The sequence below is a fragment of the Mus caroli genome, unplaced genomic scaffold (assembly GCF_978045245.1).
Source record: "Mus caroli unplaced genomic scaffold, Mus_caroli_1 scaffold_9, whole genome shotgun sequence".
NCBI lineage: Eukaryota > Metazoa > Chordata > Mammalia > Rodentia > Muridae > Mus > Mus caroli.
Window position 1 is genome coordinate 69768727 of NW_028227264.1, and position 20916 is coordinate 69789642.

A 20916-nucleotide genomic window follows, 5' to 3' on the forward strand; every position below is an offset into this window, starting at 1 on the left:
ATGTTCTTGGAATGTGCTCTAGTGCCCCTCCCTGGTGTGGCAGATAGGAGTGAGATTGCTTTAAGATTGTTCATTACAGCTGGATATTATTTGTTTGTATCCCTCTGTGGAAAAACTCCCCCCTCCCTACCATGTACAGCTTGTCCTTGTGACTGTATACAGCTGGTACCCATGAGAACCTCACTGGGGCAATTCTTTTCTTCTTCTTCTTCTTCTTCTTCTTCTTCTTCTTCTTCTTCTTCTTCTTCTTCTTCTTCTTCTTCTTCTTCTTCTTCTTCTTCTTCTTCTTCTTCTTCCTCTTCCTCTTCTTCCTCTTCTTCTTCCTCCTCCTCCTCTTGATTTATTTATTTATTTTATGTATACAAGTACACTGTAGTTGTCTTCAGACACACCAGAAGAGGGCATCGGATCCCATTACAGATGGTTGTGAGCCACCATGTGGTTGCTGGGAATTGAACTCAGGACCTCTGGAAGAGCAGTCAGTGCTCTTAACTGCTGAGCCATCTCTCCAGCACCCCCCTCCCCAGTGATTCTTAACCCTTGGAATATAAATTATCTGATGATCTGAATAAAGTTGGCTATTGCCTTGTTTATTGGCTCCATTTTCCCAGGTTCCCCAACTCAAGAACAGTAAACCTGCTAGCATTTGTTTCCTCCTTAGCCACTCAATGCCCACCTTTACGTCTAACCTAACACCCCTTCAACTATGAGTAGATCAATGCCTTTGGAAGGTCTGAATGGACCTCTGTTTTCCACCAGTTCACCTTTTGCCAACCCCACATGTCAGCGGACAGCATGTCAAGCTGTCCAGACAGCATGAGAAGGCAGCACCTTCTCCAGTATGCTATTCTCTGCCTGCCATTTCTTCTGGTCTACATGAAAAAAAAAATGCCTTGACTTAGGGATTCGGCTTTTGTTCAGTAAGTGGAAAAGCTTCGTGGAACTGCTTCCATGCCAGAACACGGAATTCAGCGCAACCCAATCAATGTTCCTGGGCTACCATGGCTCCTACTTGGCTCAACAATAAACAATCTTTCAGTTCCATTAAGACGTGAGCCTTGGTCAGATGGCAGGACAGACAGCTGGGTGTGCAGCAGCCTTCAACCTGTGAGCCAGAAAGCAGAACTTCTGCATCTCAGGGACTCCAGGACACACTATGGCAGACTCTGAGTGCCTCTCAATCCCTGGCTGCAGGTTAGCCTGCAGCAACTTCTTGAACACCAACAAGGGACTTCTGTTTGCCGCAATTATACTGTGGCTTGGTGATTTTGATTTGCTTCAGTGTGCTTACATTAGCCTACTCCTCGCTGTTGGTGATTGAGATGGTCTTTTCTGCTGTCTTATTCATCTTCTATGTGTGACCTGCACCCCAAGATACCAACCATCACCTGGTCTTGGACTGGCTTCTTCCGATCCCTCTTAGCAGTCGTTGTCTACGGATTACCTCCGTTGTCCTTACAGAAGAAGAGGCAGCTCCAAAGTTCTGGCTGGGATATTGGGCCTCCTCGTACACTGCTCTTTGGCTATGATGTGTACCTCATCTTCCCTCTAGAGCAGCAAAGGCATACGGCAGCCCGCTCCAACACCACAGATGGCTGGAGATCCTCATTCACTCGACTCTGCTACCTGTCAATAGCTCCTTCATCAAACATGTCCTCTTCTTGCTGGGTGTGGTGGTACAAGCCTTTGATCCAAGCACTTGAGAGGCAGAAGCAGGTGGATCTCTGTGAGTTTGAGGCCATGGCTACACAGTGAGATTCTGCCTCAAACAACAACAAAACAAAATAAAACAAACAAACAAACAATAAAAAAAACTCCTCCTGTTTCCAAAGTACTCATAGCCAATTCTCTTACCTCACTGAAAGTGCTTATGGTATAAGAGATTGAACCTAGAGTCTCGTGCAAACTAGGCAAGCACATCCTTATAAATGCCTTTATTGGGCGTTTGTCTTCCAGCCTGCCAATCAACCCTCCTGGGCGTGGTCACTTTTATAAGTGTGCTTAGGTCTCCCTTTGCTCCTCAGTACCAGCAGCTGACGCCAGCTCTGCTTCACTCATATACCCACACAGGCTACAGAAGTACAAATAACCATTTTCTCTGTGTGGGCTGAGCTGCGAAGGGCTAAATAAATAATAAAAATATTGTTAAAGTCTAAAAGGAAAAAAAAGACGGGAGCTTTGTTTTATGCTAAGACTGGTCATATCTACAGGATGACTCATTCTTCCTCGGGGGCAGGTGTGTGTCAGGGAGCTGAGGATTAGAATTCATTACTAAAGACTCAAGTCCTGGCGACTCCAGGTGTGTGGGTGGTCACAGCTCTGGAAGAAATTGTCTCTTTCCTTCAAAGTGGTTGTGAGAATTAAAGGCCTGAAAGGATGTGAATGGGGGAGGGGGAAGGCAAGGTCTTGGAGAGGAAATGAAGAGAGAGGAGAGAGAGAGAGGAGGGGGCAGACAGAGAGACAGAGACAGAGCTACAGAGGAGAGAGAAGAGAGGGGTGTCATGGTGTTGAGGGAAGGGTGGCCCCTCCCACGTGGTCACCTCTGAGGGTCAGCTATCTTGCAGAAGATTCCTCTGGTCTTTTCTGCTGACCATTTATCTATGGACTAGATCTGAGGCCCCGGCAGTCACCTTAAATCTCTAAGTCCTCCCCAGAAGGAAGATCAGGATCCTGTGTCCTGCTCAGTTACCACCTCTGAGCCCCTGCCGCCACCATTAAGTCTACCTGTATCCTCTTGTCACATGGGAGCATCCGAGGGCACATGACTTCTTTCTGGCATTCACCTGCAGTTGAGGGTGGAGAGGCCATTCTATCTCCAGGGCAGTCTGGACAGAGGCAGCTATCCCTTGCCACATCTCCCTGGTTTTCTTTCTCCTATAGAGGGTGGAGGACTCGTGCTGAGCACCAGCTGCCTGGCACCTTGGACGTTAGTATCTAGATCTCAGCGAAGCCTATGATGATATTGTCACCGTGGGACACACGGCTCCCTCTTTCTGATTCTTGTTCGTGGAGATAAGATAATCTATCTCTGACAAAAATTTAAAAATGAACGTAGAGAGTGTTGTAGTGGAACTTTCCCTCCAGGCCTGACATGACCACTAGCTAGCTGAAGTAGAGACGACTTTGGTTTGGTAGTCATGGCAACAAATCAGCACACCAATACAAAGAGCTAAGTTCCAAGTTCCATAAAGGCTGATGGCGGCAGCTCTGAGAGTGCTTCCCACCAGAAGGAGGTGAACGGACCTTCACCAGAGCGTGCGGCCATTAACTTATCCTTCCTGCTGCTGCACATTGTCTCTTTTGTAATTAAAGATATTTTTATATAATATATTCTGATCGCAGTTTCCCACCCAGACTGCTTTCAGGTCCTCCTCACCCCCACAGGCTTCCAAGTCCATGCCTGCTTTCTCTCTTTAGAAAACAAACCAGAGTTGAAAAAACAAAAAGAACAAAAAAAGCACAGGAATCACAGACAGACAGACTGACAAACACACACACTGACACATATATACACACAGACACACTGACAGACATACATACAGACAGACACACACTGACAAACACAGACACATGCACACACACACACACACACAGACACACACAGACAGACACTGACAGACACACACAGAGGCGCACACACTCATGGATAGACACACAGACACACACACACCGACACACTCACAGATAGACACTCAGACATGCACACATGGACATACACACACAGACAAAAACACACAGAGGCACACACACACACACACACACACCTAGAGGCACATACACATACAGAGACACACAAAACTCATAAGAACACAAAATTGGAAGTCACTATATACAAGTAAAATTAAAAAGAAAAGGTCAAACACGGTAATTTGAGAAAAAAATATCTACATGAAATACCATTGAGTTGGTTTGGTGTCAGCCATCTGGTTAGCAGGGCGGTGTGGAAAGCACTGGATACTCTTGGCTCCTTAGAGGACCACGTGCAATTTATAGGATAAAACACAAACTGCTCACTTGTTTTAAAATTACTATTATACATCTAAATAAAACATTGCACATACATACTGGGGATAAAGAACTAGAGGCTATCTCTGGATGTAACCAACCATACAACACACATTTTCTGAGGTGTTTAAAATAATTTCTGCTTTTCTGTGTTCAGACTTTCATAGTAGTAACACTGGTTGCCTTTTATTTATGTCTGATTGGTTAAGTTTGGTCAAGACACAGGAAATAATGAAGTTGGTATCACAACTCTGGGCTTTGCATGACTCAAGGCTGTAAGTATTGAGTGTATCCATACAGTCCCGTTCCTTCTAAAACTATAAAGTATTTTAGTATTTTGGTTTATTTTTTGAGAATTTCATACATGTATATATATGTATATATATAAATATAGAAAAGATTTATTTAATTTATGTATATGAGTACACTGTCGCGGTCTTCAGACACACCAGAAGAGGGCATCAGACCCCATTACAGGGCTGTGAGCCACCATGTGGTTGCTGGGAATTGAACTCAGGACCTCTGTAAGGAGCAGTCAGTGCTCTTAACAACTGAGCCGTCTCTCCAGCCCTGTATACAATATATTTTGATCATTTCTGTCCCCTTTCTCTTCCAACTCCTCTTAGACCCTACTTCTCTCTTTCGACTTCATGTCTTTTAGTTTTTGCTAACTCATATAGTTGGTAAATTCTTTATTTAGTGATGCTGGTGGACTCACAGACATGGGTCCATGCACTGATTAATTTATTTAGTGATGTCAGTGGACTCACAGACATGGGTCCGTGCACTGATTAGTTTATTGAGTGATGCTGGAGGACTCACTGGAGCTTGCTCAGCCTATCAGGAGACAGATGCCTGAAGAAAATGGATCAACTCTCCTCTAGCAACCGTGTGCCAATAGCTCCTCAGCCAGGACTGGGGGCTTGTGTGTCCCCTCCTCCCCGAATGCTGCAGTCTTGACCAGCTTGATCTTGTGCAGGTATTCTGCGAGCAACCATACCTGCCATGAGTTCATGAGTGTGACTGTCTTGTCACATGAGACACTGCTTCCGTCTGGTCGTCCACAGCCTATAAGAACTTTCTCATCTCATTTCTACCTTAAGACAGCCACTCTTTCCTTTGGCAAAAGCTGTTGAATAAAAATAGTGTTCCCACCTCCTTCCTGCCACTGAAAGAGACCCCGGGGGAATTCATGTGTGCCTTGCTATCTTTCAAAGTGGCTTTCTTGGGATCAGGTGTTCCAGGAGCTGGGGTACAACTTTGTGGGTTGTCCTAAAACACATTCTAAGGCAGGAAACTGTTAGGTGCAGGCGTGGCTGAGAGATCCCGGGTGAACTCCGTGCAGGAAAGGGCTCTGAAGTGTCCCCCAAATGACTTAGCTTTAGATGCCGCTTTGTGGACACTTACGGCGGAGAAAGCGCTAGGTTTAAAAATACTTATGTCTAAATTCTTCTGATTTATCATCTCCTTCCTTTGAACTAAATCTATCTTACTTAAAAAAAAACACTCTATTGTAATGAGTTCATATGTAAAAATGTCACACAGTTGGTTTAAAGAAGCCACTCAAACGCTTGCCCGTCAGCATCTCAGCTAGCTTCTATACATTTAGGACGGCTATTCTGAAGGTATGGAGATCTGCTTAGGGTTTTACAATTTCCCTATCAATTACAGTTTATTTACTTATCTACCAGCAAAAAAAAAAAAAAAGAAAAAAAATATGATGCGGTTGAAACTAGTAGAAACTTAACTTTGTCTCTTTTGTGGCTCTCCCCAGGAGCTGTCTCGCTGTCTATCACAAATCCAAATAACCGATACAATGTGCTTATCCTGCTTTAATTCAGGAGGACCAAACAAATGTGACTGCCTTAGCATTCCCCAGGGCTCGCACTATTTCCCCAGAAAGACACCCCAGCAGTCCCTTTCAGAGTGCTGCAGAGGCTGCTCCTTTGTTCGTGATTGGATTTCAGGCCCAGTAGGTCTCCCCGCTTACATCTCCATGCTTGCTATGGTACTTAAAATGTCTGGTGGATGGCACAGACGTTCAACCATTAATTCTCCAATTAGTAGCTGGAGGTGATCTCATAGCTAACATAAATAGGACCTTTTTTGGCACTACCTTCCTCTTGAAAATTAGTGGGAGGGGGAAAGTACTTTAATTTCATATGTAGAGTACATCTTTACCAATAAATAAAACAATAGTTTTATTTTTATCAGCAGTTGAAAGCACTGGCTGCTCTTCCAGAGGACCTGAGTTCAATTCCCAAGCACCCACATGGCAGCTTACTGCTGTCCGTAATTTCAGTTCCAGAGGATCTGGCATTCAGACACAGATGCACATGCAGGCAAAACAGCAACACATAAAGTAAAAATAAAGAAATAATTAAAGAAAAAAGAATTCAAGATGATAAACATTGTTCCTGGTCAGCCATTACTGGAGACCAACAAATAGGTCAGGGAAAGCAAGACTCTAGAGGAATGAACTGCAGTCGTTCAGGAGACCAAATTACTTCAGTTTCTGAATTGTCACAGTCCCATCAAAATGGTGGATCTTCACAAAACGCCATGGCCCCCGTTAACAGATATTTAGTGTTTAGACATTGGTACAACTGTCTTGGCCGCATGAAGCTGACCTCTGTGGGCTGGTATCTCTTACTGTTACAGTTCATAGGTCTGGTTCCTTTGGATGGGATAACTCATAGGTTGCCCAAGATAGACTGGCATAGAGAGAAGCTCCATCGGCCTCTGCTAACATTTTTTTCATATATATGTGCCAATACTCAAAGCTCTATTCTAGGTGCTTGGGTTTCACTGGTGAAGAAGATAGCAAAATCTTGACCTGCAAGGAGGTTATATTTTACCAAGAAAAGCATGAGGCTGAGTAGCTACACTAGACCAAAGAACACTGGACAGCAGAGTCAAATGAAGGTGGGGTGAGGGGAAGAGGGTGAGGAGCAGCCTCTGTCTTAAGCCATAGCATCTCTCTCACACAGTGACACCCAGGCAGAAACCTGATTGAAGTGGGAACACTGTTTTACTTGGGTTCCCTCCACCCAACACTTCATTTTTCTAGAAAGCCAGTCAGAGCATTCAATCTGGACAAGGGGTCATTCTAAATCCAAGTTCGTCTTTGCCTACTGTTACGTCCACCTAGCTTTGCTTATTGTGGAAATTCTGCCCTTTTGAAGGGATGTTCCACCCAAAGCCAAAACCTTTCTCTTTCTACTTTCTTGATCTGGGAGTTGATGCTGGCCAGTAAACCACTCATCCAAGCGCTGTCTTATTGTACCATTGACGATGTCTATCCAGAGTGTTGAGAACGAACTCAAGTTCCATTGTGAGCAACAAGAGATCAGCACAACATCCCCACGGCTCCCTCTTCTCTTTGAAGCATCTATGTACTGGCCAGTCAAGACTGTTGAGAAACATCATCATGAAGGAAGGGTGACCCATTGGCATACCTGCTGGGTACCTGGCACTCATCCCAGGGAGAGAGTGGCAGTGCCATCCTAACTTTTTCTGAATGTCTCCAGAGCAGAACAGTTCAGGGCTGTTGGTCCTGGTGCTGATGATCCCTGTGTCTGAACATCTTTACAGGCTCCCTGCTGCCTCCTGGCAAGCAAACTGACAGAGACCAGCTGCTGCTTCTCCACTCTTTTGATTCTCCCTTCTAATGTGTGCACTGGTCCTTCTTGATGTGAATGCCTCACTCTAATTTTTGGGTTATTTTCTATTGCGACAGTCTTGCGAAATCTTTATAAGAGGTGTGCGCTTGTATGGACATGTGTGTGCATGTGCACAAGGGGGTGTACGGGTGCTCCTGTGTTTGTCCACGTGTTCTTGGTAAATATGTGTATGTGTGTATCTTCATTTAGAGACTGGAGGATGTCTTTAAGAGTCACACTTCACTAATGCCTACCTACCTTTTATGAGACAATGTCATTCATTGGCCAAGAGTTCACTACTCAGGCTGCCCTGGGTGGACAGTGAGTCCCAGGGACCCTCCTTGTCTCTACCTTCTCAGGTGCTAGGGTTACAAATGTGTGCTACTATGCCTGGCACTTTTATGTGCATTTCTGGGATTAAACTTGGGTACTTTTGCTTGCAAGTCAAGCACTTACGTACTGAAGAGTTCTGCTCCCTAGCCTGGAACTGTGAAAATTATGGCCTTTAATATAGAATTTCTTAGAGAGGCAAGTAAGTACAGCCTAGGTGGACAGCTTAAATCTCTTTGAAGAGAGCACAAACGTGAGACAGAGAGTGTAGCTGCTGATTCAGGTGTAGCTTTGAACTTGGTTTCATAAGGTCTCTTTGTGTTTGGTACAGCTGAGGCTGCAGCAGGCCAGCGACATGACATGGTCCATTGAATCCAACTGTTGACCCCAGCACTATAGACACGCTTATGAGAACTCTATCTCTGTAGGTGTACTTAAGGACAAGAATAGATCACCACTAAGCAATTGTGACTCAAGCCTATGGGTCTAAAGTCTAAAGTATTAATCGGGAGCAGGAAGACAAGAACCAAGAGAAGCAGAGACAAAGCAAGGGCACACGCGGGGGTGGTTTTCTGGAGTCTGCGCGGTGAAGCATGTGGGGAGATCACGAAAGCAAGGACGAAATGGAGCTATTGGGGATCAGCTGTAGCCCCTCCTCTGTCCGCGGGGATTATGATTCGGTGGACAGTCTGCCTTGTGTGTGTGTGTGTGTGTGTGTGATACTGTTCTTTAAGCTTGGCTTTCCTCTTCTCTCCTTAGATATCTTTAATGCAGCCTATACTTTTGCTCTTTACCAACAGCACCTAGTTTCTGTGCATTGCTCCTTGGTTCCATTCTTTTCTTTTTTTAATACAAAAATCTCCTAGGAACTGCCAAGTGCAGTACTTAACCACTATGATAAGGTTAAAAAATACTCAGTTACTCTTTAATTTTTAGAATGTATCACACCCTGGCCCCCATAGTTTGGGCACGATTTGTTCTTTATAATATCAATCCCCGGAAGTCTGGATATGTTCTTTTTAAAGACATTTGTTCTCAAGACCCCTCTAAACGTTCTATAGTCAAGGCTTTTGGGTGTGTGTGTTTTCTTATGTATTGTACAGTTTGACTGTCTTCTGTGTGGTAGGCTTCCTATTTTTTTTTTTGTTAATTTTGTGTGTGAGCTCATCTTCCAGGGGAATTTTTTGTTGTTGTTGTTTGGTAGTTTGGTAGGAAACCTGTCTATGTTAACCTCTCCACTTGGATTTTCCTGCTTTCAAGAGAAAATATGGTGATAATTTGGAGCAAAATGTGTGTCTTCTCAGGATTGGCTTCTCACCGAAACCTTAGGAAGTGGCACTGTAGAGTTAAAACTTTGAGCCAGGAGCTGGTTGTCTTAGAGGCTGGTTTGTGAAATAATGATTTCTTTCTGGCTTCGGGGTTTATCCAGGAAGCAGAGTCCAGCTCTCCACCAATGACATTTCAAAACCAATCCCTAGGTAAAAATCAAAACAAAACAAACAAGAAAATGGTCCTTCATTTGGACGTAGAGTTCTGGTCCTTTGAGCAGGTTACTGTCTGATATGGCACTCAAGACTGACTGTTAATTTGTGTTTTTATTTCATTTTTACTTCAATCATTTCGATGGCTTCCCTGTTTACTTTAGAGTTTGCATGGGTAGCTGTTTATTTAAATAAGTCATTAAAGGTTCAGTGTGTTATGGATTTCTGTCCTTTCAATCCTCACTCTCCACTTTGACCCCTCCTTCTGATGCAACCTTTCCTCCTAACACACACCCCTCACAATTTATGTCTTTGTGTGTGTGACTCCCATACTTTAGTTAGGGCTGTTTGCATGAGACTGGGTGAGAGGCTATATCCTGGAGCATGGGCAATTTAGTGGCTTAATTATTTCCCCAGCAACTATTGGCAGTCAGTTGTTCAGGGTGCCTGCGTTTGTGCTTGTGCTTGTGTGTGTGTGTGTAGCTCAGGTGCCCATTTTCCTTCCATGAAGGAATGGTATGTAGGTAACCACAACCATACTACGTTTATGACTGAATGGATATTTATTTATTTTATCCCAAATTAGTGGCATATTTTATTTCATCATGTCTTGTTTTAAGCAAGGGAGTAGATGTAGTGGGTGGAATATACTATCCAGACCAGAAGATTTGTATTGTTTCTAGACATGTAGGAAAATAATCCAATACTGCATGATTTACCAACACAAACCTGCAGCTTCAAAATAAGTGGGCTGACTGGCAACATACTCCTTTGGCTTCAGATGTCCCTGAGATAATTAATTATACATATACATATATATATACTTATTTATTTTAATGTATAATGTACATATATGTATTAGTTAGGGTTTTATTACTTTGACAGACACCATGACCAAGGCAGCTCTTATAAGGACAACATTTAATTAGGGCGGGCTTACAGGTTCAGAGGTTCAGTCCATTATTATCAAGGCAGGAACATGGCTGCATCCAGGCAGGCATGGTGCAGGAGATGCTGAGAGTTCCACCTTTTGTTCCAAAGGCAGCTAGGAGAAGACTGACTTCCAGGCAGCTAGGACTAGGGTCTTAAAGTCCATACCCACAGGTGTAGTGACACACCTAGGTGTAGTGACACACCTACTCCAAAAAAGGCCACACCTACTCCAACAGGGCCACAGCTTCTAATAGTGCCACTCCTTGGCTAGAGCACATGCAAACCATTACAACATTTATGGATGACACATACATGTACACATATATGTATACATAACTATATATATAATTATATAAACTATATAAGTATATAACTATATATAGTTATTTAGTTAGATGTGGTGGGTGGAATATACTCTCCAGACTAATATAACTAAATATAACTATACATATAGTTATATAATTAGAAATTAGTGGCCGTCACATTGTACATGCTTCAGTTGCATCTGTTGACTTTACATGTATAGTTAATTTTACTATAATATAAAGGGTTGGAGTGTCATTTTTATCAATATGATTAATTAATTTTGGGTCATTTAGAACCCATAATAGATCAGATATCAAATTATTATTTTTATCTCATTGCTTTCTAAATATTAGTGAGATAACATTTACTGCTGTTTTATCACTGAGGTAAAATTCATTAACATAAAATTAAACATTTTTCTCATAATAAATCTTTTATAATTGTATGTATATATGTGTGTGTATGTTTATATGTGTGTCTCTATGGGTATATGTGTGTGTATGTGTGTTTGTGTGTGTGTGAGTATACATGAGCAATTGTGTGTATGTGTGTGTATATATGTGTTTGTATGTGTGTGTCTGTGTATGTGTGAGTGCACATAAGCACATGTGTATATGTGTGTGTGTGTGTGCACATGAGCACTTGTGTGTATGTGTGTGAGTGCACATAAGCACGTTGTGTGTATGTATGTATGTATGTGTGTGTATACACATTAACATGTGTGTATGTGTGCGTGTATGTAGGCCAGAGGTCTACATGGCCGTCCTCCTCTATCAATGTCTACCTTACATTTGAGACAGGATCACTCACTGAACCTGGAGCTCACCAATTCAACTAGACTATCTAGAAAGCCCTTACTAACTTATTTTTATGAGGCACAGGGACACTGTCTGTGGTGGTTTGAAGAGAAATGGCCTCATAGATTCATGTGTTTGATTGCTTGGCTATAGTGAGTGGCACTGTTAGGAGGGGTGGCCTTGTTGGTGTAGTTGTGTCTTTGTTGGAGGAAGTGTGTCATTAGGGAGTGGGCTTTGATGTCTTAGAAGCTCAAGCCAAGCCCAGTGTGGCATTCTCTTCCTGCAGATCCAGATGTAGAGCTCTCAGCTCCTTCTTCAGCACCATGACTGCCTGCATGCCACCATGCTTTCCTGCCATGATGATAATGGGCTGAACCTCTGAAACTGTGAGGAAGCCCCAATGACATATTTTCCTTTAGAAGAGTTGCCATGGTCATGGTGTCTTTTCACAGCAATAGAAACCTTGGCTAAGGCATCGTCAGAGATCTGCTATCTGTCTGTGTCAAGAGGGAAGTTCAGAAATCAAGCTCCATTCAGGACATGACAACACATTAATGTCTGATTTCTCTGTTACTAGAGGCCAACAATAACCATGGCTCCAAAGCCAACAAGCACACACAAGTGAGGTTAAAACCCCAAGTGAGATTTTTACTATTAGCAGAACTGAATGGGATGGTACCTGATTGTGGTTGGTCTGTAGAAAGAGCAAGCTGAAGGCAGCCTAGTTTACCCAGTGTCACCAGGTAGAAGGTTTTCAGTCCATAGCCTTGGCTGCTAGATTTGGATGGCAGAATCCTTGCAGGATTAATTTTATCACTATTGGGAAGCCTTGGCAGAAAGTAAGATAATGACAGAATACCTTTTCCCCCTTCTGCTCTCAATTCACTCCAAGAAAAGAAGAATGTGCCTGTTTGAGGAGAAAATATTCCTGCATGAAGTCTTTCTTCTTGTAAAAAAAACCTCCTGAGAGTGATAGATCACAGAAATTCACAGTTCTCTTAATCAAGAATTATTAATTAGCCCAGTTACTCCTTTGCCACGCGTCTTTTCTGGATTAAAACCATACCTTCCCTGATAAGAGTGATGCCTCCAATATTTAATTTATTGATAAAAATCAACAAAATGAATGATTATAATTTAATCCCAGATAATAAATTAATCTAATTTGGATGAGATACTGATGGGCTTTTAATGACCGTAAACAACGGATTGTGGTTTGGAGGCTGAAAATTGATGAAGTAGACACTTTTTAAGTTATTCTTGAATATTAAAATCACATTATAGAATTAATGCTACTGTTTACTCCTCTCCTTCTTGGTGTAAATGTAAAGCTAATTTTGTTAAGCGTCTCCCGAGGAGCTCTACTTGGATACATAGAGGTTCTTAATAGTTCACTTGCCATAATTGCTAAATAAAAGTTTGTAATATGTCTCATTTCTGTGCATTTGTGAATGTGCAGGTACACACAGAAGCCAGAGGAAGCCTCCTGTCTCTCACCGCCGTCAGGACCACAGCTCATCCCAGGACCTGGGCTCACGAATAAGCCCAGATGGCTAGGAAGTGAGAGCTAGGGATTTATTCATCTTTTACCCTGAGGCCCCACAAACATAGGAATGACAGGTGAATCTTGTCATGCCTGGTGGTTTCCTTGGGTGCTGAGGCTGGATCTCTGGTCCTCATGGTTTCAAAACAAGTACTTTACTTATTAAGACATCTCTTAGCCCTTCTTCCATTTTTATAGGTAATAGAAGGAGGTAATACCAATTTGTCTTAGTCAGGGTTTCTATTCCTGCACAAAACATCATGACTAAGAAGCAAGTTGCGGAGGAAAGGGTTTATTCAGCTTACACTTCCATACTGCTGTTCATCACCTAAGGAAGTCAGGACTGGAACTCAAGCAGGTCAGGAAGCAGGAGCTGATGCAGAGGCCATGGAGGGATGTTACTTACTGGCTTGCTCTCATTGCCAAGGGGAAAAATATACAACACAACAACAATAGCTGAAGACCTTAGTAGTTTTGGATTTATTAATAATAATCACTGAAATTATTCTCTACATGATAGACCAGTTCCTGACTGTTACTGAAGTATAATACAGTTGCTAGACCAAGGGCAAATTCTTAAGAGTCAGATTAAATTTAAGTAAGTAGGAAAACAGATTTCTTTTTTTTTAAATTTTATTTTATTAGATATTTTCTTTATTTACATTCCAAATGTTATCCCAAAAGTTCCCTATACCCTCCCCCCGCCCTGCTCCCCTCCCCACCCACTCCCACTTCTTGGCCCTGGCATTCCCCTGTACTGGGGCATATAAAGTTTGCAAGACTTAGGGGCCTCTCTTCCCAATGATGCCGACTAGGCCATCTTCTGCTACATATGCAACACTCACTTGTATGGCATGTTCTCACTGGAGGAGACCACTTACATATGTCTTTTTACCTCCTTTTGTGAGAAAACCCAAACTTTCTGTCCTAAGCACTTTAGTTGTAAACTCTTTATTAACAATTTTGTATGCTTCCTGCTTCTCCTGTGTAATTTTATTTGCTAGCACAAACTATTAAAACAAAGATTATACTATTTAATTTGGAAAACAGGTTTCTTAAACCCTGTTTAAAAAACAGTGTCTTCTCCTTGGATGGTGGTGATGCACACTTTTAATCCCAGCACTCAGGAGGCTGGGGTAGACAAATCTCTGAGTTCGAGGCCAGCCTGGTCTATAGAATAAGTTCCAGGACTGCTAAGGCTACAGAGAAACCCTGTTTTGAAAAACCAAAACCAAAATCAAAACCAACACCAACAGGAACACCAACACTCAAACCCAAACCCAAACTCAAACCCCAGACCTCCAAACAAACCAGGATCCCTGTTCCTTTATGATGGTAGTCGCCAAACTCCCGGTGCACCTGCTTTCAGAATGTATTGCAATGAACATCTAAAGTGGCGCCCAGAGACCCCTATGAAGAAAATAAGAACCCGTAATAGCTGAGATGTAAGCAGTCTTCAGGTTTTCTTTCTTTTTAAAGAATCTACTTTTATATTATGCATCTAAGCACTTTGCCTGCAACGCTCAGGTTCGCATGGGAGCAAACCCGGGTGCTACAGCTGTCTCAGTGCCTGTCCCTGCAACACCAAGAGAGCGGATGGAGGCACCACTCTGGCACCCAGCGGCCACCTGGGCAATTTCCCATCTCCTTTCTCTCCAACTTCCTTACTTCCAACTGGGTGTGCCTCACAAGACCTGGCTAAGAGGTTTTTGCATTTGAATATAGCTCTCTGGATGTGTTTGCTTTAACGCATTCACAGAGTCTACCTGTCTGTCTCAAAAAAAAAAAAAAAAAAAAAAAAAAAAAAGACCTGGTAGCACCCAGTTCACGAAGATCTGTCAATCCCAGAATAACCAGTTCATAGAGGTTAAATAAGGGTTTTGTCTGGCAATTTCAGAGACTGTATAGCCTGGAAAACAGTATCCCAATGACCACTGTTAATATTAGCTGAGAAACTTTAAATGCTGTCCAGAGTATTCAGAGAGACAGGAGTCTCCTCCTGTAAGGTGGCCGATGCCCTAGGTAAACTGTTCTTCAAGTACTGCATGATTAAGACGAATCACATCAGAGGACTCGATTTTGATTTACATAGTAGTGTCGCTTCCAGCCAGACCCCACTCAGTACTAACAGGGTCGCACAACACCTTGTGGCATGCGAACTTTACACTTTTAATAGTGAATTTTAACTACAAATTTTTATAATTTTGAAAATAATTAATATTACTTATTATAGCTGTATTAGCAAGTAGACATATCTACGGACAGCTAAAAGCGACTCTGTGACAAGCAGGCATCTTTTTTTGTGTTTTTTGGAGACAGGGTTTCTCTTTGTAGCCCTTGCTGTCCTGAAATTCAGGCTGTAGACCAGGCTGGCCTCGAACTCAGAAATCCTCCTGCCTCTGCCTCCCAAGTGCTGGGATTAAAGGCGTGAGCCACCAGTGCTCCTTACCAGTGCTCAGGCATCTTTACAGCCAGATTTCCAGGGACCTCAGGACAAGACACATTATCTCTAGCTACCCAAGAAGTGACACCGTGCCTCGTCAAGTCCCTTTGCGCATGCGCCATGGCCCCAATAAAAGTAACAGTCTCCCTGCCCCCATTCTCTTTCTTCTCTTTCCCAGAGGTTGTTTCTGTGCCCCCTCCCTTTTAAAAATAAACCACCCACATGAGAACTGTCCCATGCGTGATCTTGTCCAAACCAGGCGCCCAGTCCTATCAAGTTGGTCACACGTTCCTCATCTTAGCAGAGTCTTAGCAGTTAGAAAATCAGATGTTTGATCACGTAGCTTCCATCCATACGTTCTGGTCTGGTCATACTTGTATAATTAAATTATAATTGTATAATTTAAAACCTCGACCAAACCAAACCAAACCAAACCAAACAAAACGGAAAAGACTCTTATGAGATATATTTATTCAACTTTCTTTCAAAAATTAGGAAGCGGTATTGAAGAAAATGAAAGTTTTAGTGAAGTTTAGTTTTGAGAAGAGGCAGGTGAGGGAAGTAACCTCATCTTTTTAACTATGCACTCAGGGAGACCCACCCATCCGCAGGGCCCACTGAGCATCAAAGTTCTTGACCGGAAAGGCTCCTAATTTGCATCTATGAAAGATTTTTTTTATCCAGTTTGATCACAGTCAGAGGCAGAAACCACAGGAGTTGAAAAAGCAAGTCATCATGGAAGGTCAGGCCCCTCACAGAGTCTTAATTAGCATGTTGGGAATCTTAAATTTGAAAAAGCTACGCTAAGGGAATGTGTTTTCTTTTCGAAGTTTTTTTTTTTTTTTTTTTTTTTTTCTTTTGGGGCCAGTTTGCTTAAGTGCGTAAAAGAGATCATTAAATATCTCTCGCGTGAAGTATAATTAAAATAAAACAAAGCAAAATCCCAAACGCCACTATTTTTCTCCATTAATATGTCTGATTTTGTGTGCATGTGTGTGCATGTGTCCGTGTGCACGTGTATTTCGTCCACACCAATGAGTTCTGTGATTCTTTCAGGACTGAGTATCCTCTAATTTAATTTTGACATTTATTATCAGAACCCTATTGGTTAAAGGGACTCATTCTCACAGTGGCCTGCCTCCCTTCCCCCACTTCAGAAGCCAAAGTGCCCTAATCTTTCAGAAGTGTATCTCATTATGTTAATTGCGTTATGTATGTGTGTCTATATGTTGGTGTTGTATGTGTGTCGGATTCCCTGAAGCTGAGTTACAGGCACTTGTGAGCAGACGTGGGTGTTGTAAAACAAACTCAGAAATTTCTGCAAGAGTCAGACACACCTTTAATTACCGAGCCATCTCCCCAACCCCAAGGGTCACTCATGTTCTTACCTCTATCCTTTATTTATGGAACCACAGGTTTTGTGTGTGTGTGTGAAATATGGCCACATGGTTTGGCAGCCCTGTTAGTCTAGGCTTCGTCACTCATTGCAATACACTAGTTAACATGTGGGAGGTGGTGCTGTGTGGCCTGGGCAGGGGGCGGTGCATAATGGTGAAAGACAGAGGGGGGTGGATTTCATCAGTGTGATTTAGGAAGAGAGAGAAAGTGAGCACAAAGAAGATTAAGTACAGTGACATTCTTTCTCAGCCGCATCTACTTGAGACCTGATTTGAGCTTAGGGTTTAAATAGAGGAGAGGTTGGGGCAAGTGGCAAATAAGGAGCATAGTTCAGCCATGGTGACCAGGGTGTGGCCTCTCTGATCTTTCCCCCGGCTTCACAAGGTGGTCCCCAAAGAAACTGCTGTTTCTGTCATGGGATGTGGAGATCAACCAGGTTCCTATAAATGGATGTAGTCTGTTCTAGCACGTGGCATCTCTTCTCCCTCCTTTGGGTGAGTTGGGTTGGAGGTGGGTGTGTATCCTAGGCTGTTATGTTCCTGGATTTCCAAAGGACTACAGGTTTAGGGCAATGCCTCTTTGTGCCTTTAGCCTTGAATGAAGAAGGGGTAGGTCAGTCATACTCCTGGAGCGACTAACAGATCTCTTCAGCGTCAAGCAGGAGTCTGAGCCTCAGTCAAGGAGGACTGACACAACATGAAAGCGAAGGAGTGTTGGCATCGGAACACAGCTCTCACTTCAAAGATTCCCTCTGAGAGACAGTTTGATCTGGAGCCAAATACTCATGACTGTGGCCCAGGGACTCAGACTTAGGGATCTTCAAATTCCACATTCCAACCAGGAAGCGACTGCATGTATTTTATAATATCGGAACGAGGAAAGACACAAATCAAGACACATCAGGCAGGTAGGTCACAACAAAGCACTGGAAATTCTGTTATTGGCCTCAGATGCTGCCTGGTGACATTCGTAGCTTTTTGGTTGGCTGGAAATGCGTCCTCTGTTCAGATATTCCAGAGGGTTTATTTAATTAATGGTCAGCAAGACAGTGGGTCAGGGACAGAGGATTAATAAATGGCTACTAAGGGCTAATGATACCCCGAGATAGTTTGTTTCTGTGACTAAGCCCGCTCAGTCAGTCAACAGGTTCTCCAGCACAGGAGTGAGGATTGAAAAGAAAGAGACAATTAGACAATCCCATTCCAGTTTTATACCATTTTAATTACATGCAAGTATTAAGGGCAGACAGTACAATAAGGAACAAGCAAGGCAGTAAGCAAAGTCCTGTGATTACTCCTGCGACAGTTGTTTCCAAGGACTTGTCAGAATGACCAAAGTACCCAAACCCACTTCCTTGTCCGAGCCCAAAATCTGATTCTTGCCTGAAGCCTACTTCTTTTGTTCCACCCTAAGATTAAGCTTCCTGCTTGAACCTACTTCCCTATTCTAGCCTAAAGTTAGATTCTTGCCTGAACATACTTCCTTGTCATGGCCTAATGTTAGATTCCTGCTTGAAGCCCATTTCCTTGCCCTTGGCCAAAGTCAGATTCCTGCCAAGCGACCCCAAAAGGCTCTCCACACTTCTGGACTTGCAAGGTTTCAAACTCTTCACAGTCATTAACATTCTAATTAGCTGATTGCCTCTGTCCAGGGAAAGTGCCTGGTTCTTTCTGGAAACTTCTGTCCACAGGTGCTTGCCAGGCTTTCCAATGGAGTCACGGCAGAAACAGCTTCTATGGGCCAGTTTTACTTCAGACAGACGTAGTATAAAACAAGGTCTCCAGGGCTTCCATGACACCCTCAGCAATTTTCTCTGAGAAGACATAAACCTCAGAGGAACAGTTACTATATTTCTGCTGAGGATGTTACTAAGGATGCAGATAGACAGCCTAGGAAGATGTGTCACAGCGTGGACATCTTCAAGGCAGGGAATTCTGCCCCTGTGGAGAGGGACTGCACCAGTTTCCTGGTATGTGGATTTTTTTTTTTTTTTGTTGTTGTTGTTGTTTTAAACCAACCCAAGAATCCATCAAATCCTTTTTTGAATTCCCACTCCTTCCTCTTTTCTCCTGTTGTTTTTTAGCATTCTCTAAGGCAGCGTTCTCCATGTGTGGGTTGTGACCTCTTTGCACGTGGGAGGTGATCAAATAACCCTTTCACTGATGTTGCCTAAGACCATCAGAAAACAGATATTTACTGTTGGTATTCTGTCTGGACTCCACCCCCACAGTTACTTGGCAGCAGCTAGGTAGGCCCGGTCCACTATAGAAAGGGGCTGCTTGCCCCCTCCTCATTGTATTACTCTTTTGTCTCTCTTACTCTTGCTTCCTGCTTGCCTCCTCTCTCCCCATTCCCTTCCTCCCTCTCTCCACATGGTCATGGCCAGCCTCTACTTCTCTACTCTCTCCTTCTCTCTACCTTTCTCTGTCTCAATCCCCTTCCCATGCCCTGAATAAACTCTATTCTATACTATACGATCGTGTGGCTGGTCCCTCAAGGGGAAGGGATGCCTTGGCCTGGGCCCGCCGAGGCACCTTCCTCCCCCTACACCTCACCATACCCAGATAGAACATATTCTTATTTCTTTATCTTTTTATGATCACAACATTTACATCATGATTCATAACAGTAGCAAACTTACAGCTGTGAAGTAGCAACCAAAATAAGTTTATGGTTGTGGGTCACCACAACATGAAGAACTATATTAAAGGGTCTCAGCCTTAGGGAGGCTGAGAACCATGGCTCTGAAGGGACAGAACTGGGAGAATGAATGTATATTATAAGGGGGGACTTGCTAGCTTCCAATTGAGAAGCTCAGTGATGACTAGCAGTGTGCTGGAGAGGCCGACAACCCGATATCTGCTTAGTTCGCAAGGCTGGATCCCCCAATCTGGTGCTGAAGTATTCTTTAGGGACTTTTGCTCTTCGGTCCATGTTGGAAGGCCAAAGAAGCTGGATCCTGATGTCAATCAAGGATTTCATCGTCATCATCATCATCATCATCATCATCAGCGTAGACCTATTCATCAACAAGGAGTGAAGGTGGCCAGGCAGAAGCAGAACTGCCCTCCCTTGGACCTCTGTTACCTGGGAAACCACACAAAGGAATTGACCCTCTTGGGAGTCAATCTCCCTCTGGTAATTCCTCCTAGAAACAGTCATCCAGGGGTCTCATCCTTGCTTGACTCCAGATCCAACTGCACAGACAACCAAACTTTATTGTCACACCCTTCCTCTTCATGGCTAGTGGCTGGGGCTGGTGTCCCAACCCTGTGTGCTGGCTCTTCCTTATAACCACATTTACCTGCAGCTTCTCAGGGACTCTGTTTTAAGTCACTTCATGGACACAAACTTATGAATAATCAAATGTCCCTGTCACTTGGGAAACTGCAAGAACTCCTTGTATAGAGACAAGGGCAAAATACAAGTATTTTTTGTTATACTGTGGTAACATACATTCACATTCCATAATGTTTAGACAATTTTTTTGTGCTTATTATTTTTTTCCTGCTGTCTGAATTATGTCATGAGAGGAAGGATGACAAGAGAAACCAGGCCACAGCAGGATGGTGAAGTCTTGTCTCAGAAGCAGCTGGCATTTCTTCAAGCAACTATATTCAGTCATTGTATTCAGGAAACATAAGGAAACAGACACCTTTTTTAAAAATGTAGTTTTTTTTAAAAAAATGATAAATTATGTTCAAATATATCAGGGACCACAGGGAAGTATTTTTGAGTGTTTTGAATGTTTGAAAGCTCTCACCAAAACATTTAATTAATTTATTTTTTGGGGGGACTGTTGTGTTTATAAAAAGATAAAGAGAGAAGGAGTATGTTTGGTGGATGTGTGGTCAGGTGTAGGGGAAGGGGGTGCCCCTTAGGGACCAGTCACAGAGGGTATAGTATAGAATAGAGTTTATTTAGGGCATGGGGAAGGGAGTTGAGAGGGTAGTAGAGGTAGAGAAAGGGAGGGGAGAGAGAGAGGGAGAGGGAGAGGGAGAGGGAGAGGGAGAGGGAG

At 43.1% G+C, this 20916-nt stretch overlaps 1 pseudogene; it reads left to right on the forward strand.

The window, feature by feature from the left end:
- Positions 1 to 1156: 1156 nt before the first annotated feature.
- On the forward strand, positions 1157 to 19938 carry LOC110302701 (proteolipid protein 2 pseudogene; annotated as a pseudogene).
- The last annotated feature ends 978 nt before the right edge of the window (positions 19939 to 20916 follow it).